Genomic DNA, 8,295 nt, shown 5'->3' with positions numbered 1-8,295 from the left:
AATATTTTATGAGCTGATTATAAAGTTAGTTAATAATATAAATGAATATTAGATTAGTCTTACAATTTTAAAAATGACAATTATATTATGAGACAGTGCGGGTAATAATAACAAATAAAAAAAGAGATATTACCATTACATATTTTGTACAAGATTTATGCTTATAAAACAAACCACTATTTATTATATGAAGTGTACCATATTTATACATTTATTTACATAACTGGGGCATGAGACAAAACCAGTGGCCAGTACGGGGATCGAACCCGCGACCTTGGCGTTATTAGCACCACGCTCTAACCAACTGAGCTAACCGGCCACATGGTAAAATTCATTCAACAATACAGTAAACCCCAGTATCTGGGAGTAGAAGGGTCATTAGACACAGAACACTAGAAACAGGGTCTTCAGCTACAGGACACTAATGAGAGTATATGGGAGTAGGGTCTTCAGACACAGGGCCCTAATGAGAGTATATGGGAGTAGGGTCTTCAGACACAGGGCCCTAATGAGAGTATCTAGGAGTAGGGTCTTCAGACACAGGGCACTAATGAGAGTATCTAGGAGTAGGGTCTTCAGACACAGGGCACTAATGAGAGTATCTAGAAGTAGGGTCTTCAGATACAGGTGACTAATGAGAGTATGTAGGAGTAGGGTCTTCAGACACAGGGCACTAATGAGAGTAATAGGACTCGGAGTAGGGTCTTCAGACACAGGGCATTAATGAGAGTATCTAGGAGTAAGGTCTTCAGACACACAACACTAATGAGAGTATCTGGGAGTAGGGTCATCAGACACAGGACACTAATGACATCTGGGATTCGGAATAGGGTCTTCAGACACAGGACACTAATGACAGTATCTTGGAATAGGGTCTTCGGACACATGACACTAATGAGACAATCTGGGAGAAGGGTCTTTAGACACAGGACACTAATGACAGTATCTGGGAGTAGGGTCTTCAGACACACAACACTAATGAGAGTATCTGGGAGTAGGGTCTTCAGAAACAGGGCACTAATGAGACAATCTGGGGACAGGGTCTTAAGACACAGGACACTAATGAGAGTATCTGGGAGAAGGGTCTTCATACACAGGACGCTAATGACAGTATCTGGAAGTAGGGTCTTCAGACACACAACACTAATGACAGTATCTGGGAGTGATATACATTGCCGCATGTTTAAACAACAACATATTGGTTACTGTGTGCCAGGTTACTTAAACGCATAAGAGACACATAGAAAACAGCAAAAAATGTGTGTGACCATGTAAGCACTAAGTTGCATGTGTAGCAAGGAGTAAAATTGTACTACAGAGTGCGGTACCGAAATTAACCGTAATAATCAATGTATCCTATATAAAGGGTGTACTATGTCAATAAGGCGAGTACACCGGTAATAGTAAACTACCCAAATATGTAATTGATAGTTACATGTTGCTACCTAATATATCTGCATGTTTCCTAGGCAACAATTAGATAAAGTCCTTGGACCATAGAGTTAGGAGTAGATACAAAATAAAGATTACAATTAAAAAATTTCCATTTTCTATGTAAAACAGATCCTCAACTGCTATAAGGAAATCTAGGGAACCGTTAAACACCAAGTTGCATGCATACTTAGGAGCAAAGATATATTACACATACTTGGATGCCAATTTATTGGTCATTATAGGCAGCATTGCCAGTCCAAATGTACATTAAGTCCCCTGGGTGACATAGTCCCCAGGTCAAAGATCCACCTTGACTCTCTTTGGAGGAGGATTTTTGCCCTATCCCCTCCCCTAGTAAGAGGGGGGACATGGTCGATGATGATGTACTTAAGGTCAGACACTTTGTGTCCTGCTTCCAAAAAATGCCTGGCTACAGGCTGGTCAGAGGATCCCTTCTTGATAGCTGTCCGTATTGCTGACCGGTGGTTGGCCATCCTCGTCAGTAGGTCGTCCACCGTTTTGCCCGCATAGAACATCCCACAAACACAATGTAGTAGGTAGACTACAAAACATGTGGTACAAGTAACCCTGTGTCGGATTTTATATTTCTTTGATGAATAGGGGTGTCTAAAGTGGTTGCCTGTAGTGAGTCCCCCACATGTAGTACAGCTAAGACATCGGAAGCATCCTGGTTTTGCTGGTTTAGCCAGGTCTCGTTGCTGTAGCATTTGATAGGGTCTGTTTTGATGAGTTGATCTCTGAGGAACTGTGCCCTTCGGTATCCAATCCTAGGTGGAGGCATGCTCTTGAAGGGTAAGTCCTTGTCCGTTGTGAGGAGGTTCCAGTTGTCCCGCAGCGCTCCTGCAATGCCCTCTTTACCACTAGTATATGTAGTCGTGAAGGTCAATCTGTTTTCTTTATCTTTGTTTTTCGTCTTGTAGGGTAGTTCCCTTTACGTATCTTTCATTGCTTGTTCTTTACTCTCCTTCAGGCTTCTACTGTGGTAGCCCCTTTGTATGAACCTGTGCTCCATCTCGGTCATCTGTGTATTTCTCAGTTCAATACTAGTATTGTTCCTTGTCACCCTTTTGAATTGGGAAATCGGTAGTGCTTTCTTCAAACTTGGAGGGTGGCTGCTGGACCAGCTGGAGGCACATAAAGAGAGTTCTTATCAGTGGGCTTGCTGAAGAGGGTTGTAATTAATGTTTCCCCTTGTCTCATAATTCTTATGTCTAAGAAATACACTGATTCTCTGTCATATGTCATCTTAAATTTCACAGTGGGATGGACATTATTTAATTCCTCAAACCACTGTAGTAACCCATTCTCTGTGCCTTGCCATAATATAAACAGATCGTCTATATACCATTTGAATAGATGAATTCTGGTATCCTGGAATAGATCAGTCCCTCCATTCTCCAATTCAGCCATAAATAGATTGGCATATGATGGGGCCATATTCAACCCCATCGACGTGCCTGCTGTTTGCAATTAGAATGTACGTTCAAAGCGAAAATAGTTAGAATAAGTTCCAAACATACCCTTAACATTTCACAGACCACTTCTGCTGGAGGACCAATGTAGGGATGCCTGGCCAGTTGTCTCCTGGTTGCTGCTATGCCCTCTTGATGTGGTATGACAGTATATAGACTGGTCACATCCAATGTGACCAGTAATACTTCCTCTGTCAAAGGGGGTAATTCTCAAAGAAGCCGGATCATGGCTGCTGAGTCCAATAAAAACGAAGGTATGTTTCTGACCAATGGTTGCAATATGCAGTCCACATATGTAGAGATTGGTTGCAGCAGGGATCCAATTGCGGAGACAATTGGTCTTCCTGGGGGATCCATGAGGCTTTTGCGTACTTTAGGCAGCATGTAAAGTACCGGTATCCTTGGGAAATCTGTTGTCATATATTCCTTAGTGCCTTTGTCAATGAAGTTCTTGTCATATAGTTGCTGTATTAGCTCATCTACCAGGTCTTTGAATTTCTTTGTCGGGTCTCCCCTGAGGGTATTGTAAGTGTCTGTGTCGGCCAGTTGTCTCATTACTTCTTTTTTATAGTCGTTATAGTCCTGTATGACGACAGCCCCACCTTTATCCGCTTCTCTCAGGACAATGGTATTGTCATTCTGTAGGTCTCTTAATGATTGTTTTTCTTTAGACGTCAAGTTGTGCCTGTGTTGGATATGGGTCTTGCAACCTTCCTCACTTGTCTGCCATAGCAGTCTTGAGAACGTTTTGTTAGAGGGGTTGTTGCTATTTAAATCATAGGTGCTCTTTTTCTTCAGGGCAGTTGTGGATTCTTCATTATTAAATGTCTGGAAATGTTCTTTCAGTCTAAGTGAGCGGGTAAAGCGCTGCACATCCACATATAGGTGGAAGGCATCGGGGTTGGTAGTGGGGATGAAAGATAAACCCTTGTTTAGGACACTCCTCTCATCCTCTGTGAGTATGTGTCCACTAAGGTTGATGATCAACTCCTCATGTATCTGCCCCTCCTGGGTAGTCTTGGTGGTCGGCCTGTAGGCCCGCTCCGGGTATAGGTCCTCTGCCTCCCCCGTTTTTTGAGCGAGTTTGCATACCACTTTGTTGTTCCATCGTATCAGTAGGTGCCCTATTGGTGTTGTCTGAATCCAAGCTGTTTCCAGAGCTGTCTATCGTTCCCAGAGGTCTTGTGCGGTTGTATCTCTGTCCCCAGGGTTTATTTGCCCTGTACATGCTTCTCTCATCTGGGCTCGTCTGCCACCGGTACACACTCTTATTTTTATAATCCCGTGTAACATCCTCCAATTTTCTATTCTTGAATGTTATTAGGTCATTTTCAATTTAAGTTTGTTCAGCCAATTTTGGTCAGTATCTGTTTCCAATCTATTTAGGTGAAGTGTTTCATAGGCCCTTGTTTCATTTCTGCTTATTTCCAATAGTCTTGTCACCTCTTCAATCACAAGAAGAATTTGGTCGAGTGAGCATTTGTTCATGATATTACACCATTTTAAACAAAAAGCAGGATTATTCCTCCCTATGGTCGGTGTGTTCCTTATTCTAAATCCCCGTGGGATGAATTTCTTGCGATGGTATTCCGACAAGTATGCAGCATGAAGTAATAAATCCTTTTCTTTCTTTTTCAATTTAGCCAGTTTGGCATATATATGGCTGGTTTGTTCCACCGTTGCCCTTGTTGGTAATGTGGCAAATCTGATTCTTGAGGCATCCTCTTCTGTGAAGAAGAATTCATCTGCCCCCTGTATTATCTCCACATCTGTCATGTCTGACTCCATGTCTTGTTCCATAGTGGTCTTTGCATACAGTGTATGCTAATCAACAGCTTGTGTAGAAAAATAAGCTTATAGTGAAAATGTAGCAGGACTATAGGTCCTCAAAAGTCCGGGTGCTGCCACAATAAATATTTAGGAAAAGGAGGATGGTAGTAGCACTCCTGGTAGTTTTCAAAGGCCCCAAACCGGCCCGTGGTGCCCTGGGTGCACTCCAAGTGAAATACAAATCGGTAAAGTAAGGGAGTCACTCACAGGGTCTTGTATAAACAAACAATGTCTTTATTGACGTTTCGGGGTTGCCCCCGTTTTCAAAATAGGCATACAAACAAACAAACGAGTACTTACCCCCTATATACCTCTACTAATGATCTAACACCCGTCAGCTGAATACGGCCGCGAAACGTCAGTGTTACCGTGGGACGCCACTATATACAGTTGTGGGTACAAGTTATAAACAGTCAGTACTGCACACAATGACTGCTGGGTACAGGCTATATATATATACATATATATATATATACACAGTTGTGGGTACAAGTTATATACAGTCAGTACTACACACACTATATAGAGTTGTGGGTACAAGTTATATATATATAGTTATATATAGTTATATATACAAGTTATATATAACTAGTCAGTACTACACACAGACTGCTGGGTATAGGATATATATATACAGTTGTGGGTACACGTTATATACAGTAAGTACTGCACACGACTGCTGGGTACAGGATATATATATATATACACACAGTTGTGGGTACAAGTTATATACAGTTAGTACTGCACACACTATATACAGTTGTGGGTACAAGTTATATACAGTCAGTACTACACACAGACTGCTGGGTATAGGACACACACATATATATATATATATATATATATATATATATATATATATATATATATATATATATATATATACAGTTGTGGGTACAAGTTATATACAGTCAGTACTGCACACAATGACTGCTGGGTACAGGATATATATATATATATATATATATATACACACAGTTGTGGGTACAAGTTATATACAGTCAGTACTACACACAAAGACTGCTGGGTACAGGATATATATATATATATACAGTTGTGGGTACACGTTATATACAATCAGTACTGCACACGACTGCTGGGTACAGGATATATACATATATATATATATATATATATATATATATATATATATATATATATATATATATATATATATATATATATATATACAGTTGTGGGTACAAGTTATATACAGTCAGTACTGCACACACTATATACAGTTGTGGGTACAAGTTATATACAGTCAGTACTGCACACACTATATACAGTTGTGGGTACAAGTTATATACAGTCAGTACTGCACACACTATATACAGTTGTGGGTACAAGTTATATACAGTCAGTACTGCACACACTATATACAGTTGTGGGTACAAGTTATATACAGTCAGTACTGCACACACTATATACTATGTACTTTAGGCTGCATTTGAACAAACCCTTATGAGTTAACCAATATATATATATATATATATATATATATATATATATATATATATATATATATATATATATATATATATATATATATATACACATAGTTGTGCTAAAAGTTATATACAGTCAGTACAACACACAAAGACTGCTGGGTACAGGATATATATTATTATTCTTTATTTATAAAGCGCCAACAGATTCCGCAGCGCTGTCCATAGGTACAAAGATAAAAGTACAGTACAATACAATATAAAATACAAAGTTTAACAAACAAATACAGGGGGAATTGAGGGCCCTGTTCCCATGGGAACTTACAATCTAGATGGTAGGAGGGTGACAAACAGGAGTTGGGGACTGCAAAGGTGAGAATGATGTAAGTGTGGAGTTAGATGGGGCAGCAGTTAGGCAAGTGGAATTCATTAGTTACTGATTTGGAGATAGGCTTCCATGAACAGAAAGGTCTTTAGGGAGCATTTAAAGTAGGAAAGGTTAGGGGAAAGTCTAACAGCTCTGGGAAGTGCATTCCAGATGGTTGGTGCCGCACGAGAGAAGTCCTGTAGCCTGGCATGGGAGGAGGTGATGGTAGAAGATGCAAGGAGCAGGTCATTGTTGGATCTTAGGGGACGGGCTGGAGTATATTTCTTGATGAGTGAGGACAGGTAGGGGGGGGGCTACGTTGGTAAGGGCTTTGTAGGTCAGGATGAGAATTTTGAATTTAATTCTGCTGTGGATGGGTAGCCAGTGAAGGGACTCGCAGAGAGGTGCAGCAGATACAGAGCGTCGGGAGAGGTGGATTAGCCTAGCAGAGGCATTTAGGATGGATTGAAGAGGGGAGAGGCGGGAGAGAGGGAGGCCAGTTAGTAGGTTATTACAGTAGTCAAGTCGGGAGATTACCACGGAGTGGATTAGCTGTTTAGTAGTTTCAGCACTCAGGAATGGACGGATTTTGGAGATATTGCGTAGATGGTTGCGACAGGAGGAAGAGAGCAATTGGATGTGGGGTATGAAAGACATATTTGAGTCAAGTGTAACTCCTAGGATGCGGACTTGGGGTGATGGGGAGATAGTGGTGTCACCAACAGTGATTGAAAAGTTAGGAACCGGGGTAGAATTAGAGGGGGGGATTAGAAGGAGCTCAGTCTTGGAGATATTGATTTTTAGGTGGTGAGAGGCCATCCAAGAAGAAATGCCAGATAAGCAGGCACTGATGTGAGCAAGGACAGAAGGAGAGAGTGAAGGGGTGGATAGGTAGATCTGGGTATCATCAGCATAGAGGTGGTAGTTGAAGCCATAGCTACTGATAAGTTTACTCAGTGAGGATGTATAAATAGAGAAGAGTAGGGGACCCAGAACAGAGCCTTGAGGTACTCCAACAGACAGAGGCAATGGAGAGGAGTCGCCACCATCAAAGGAGACAGAAAAGGACCTATTAGAGAGATACGAGTGGATCTATACAGTTGTGGGTACAAGTTATATACAGTCAGTACTGCACACAATGACTGCTGGGTACAGGATATATATATATATATATATACACACAGTTGTGGGTACAAGTTATATACAGTCAGTACTGCACACAATGACTGCTGGGTACAGGATATATATATATATATATATATATATATATACACACAGTTGTGGGTACAAGTTATATACAGTCAGTACTGCACACACTATACACAGTTGTGGGTACAAGTTATATACAGTCAGTACTACACACAGACTGCTGGGTATAGGATATATATATATATATATATATATACAGTTGTGGGTACAAGTTATATACAGTCAGTACTGCACACACTATATACAGTTGTGGGTACAAGTTATATACACTCAGTACTACACACAGACTGCTGGGTATAGGAGATATATACTGTATATATATATATATATATATATATATATATACAGTTGTGGGTACAAGTTATATACAGTCAGTACTGCACACACTATACACAGTTGTGGGTACAAGTTATATACAGTCAGTACTACACACAGACTGCTGGGTATAGGATATATATATATATATATATATATATATATATATATATATATATATATATATATATATATATAT

At 40.3% G+C, this 8,295-nt stretch overlaps 1 non-coding gene across 1 annotated transcript; it reads right to left on the bottom strand.

Annotated features, from left to right (window-relative positions):
* Positions 1-245: 245 nt before the first annotated feature.
* On the bottom strand, positions 246-319 carry TRNAI-AAU (transfer RNA isoleucine (anticodon AAU)). Its single transcript has one exon. It is a non-coding gene; the product is annotated as a tRNA-Ile (tRNA).
* Positions 320-8,295: the final 7,976 nt, after the last annotated feature.

The sequence above is a fragment of the Bombina bombina genome, chromosome 7 (genome assembly GCF_027579735.1).
Source record: "Bombina bombina isolate aBomBom1 chromosome 7, aBomBom1.pri, whole genome shotgun sequence".
Classification (NCBI taxonomy): domain Eukaryota; kingdom Metazoa; phylum Chordata; class Amphibia; order Anura; family Bombinatoridae; genus Bombina; species Bombina bombina.
The sequence above is the reverse complement of the archived record's forward strand: the minus strand, read 5'-3'. Positions and strand labels throughout refer to the sequence as shown.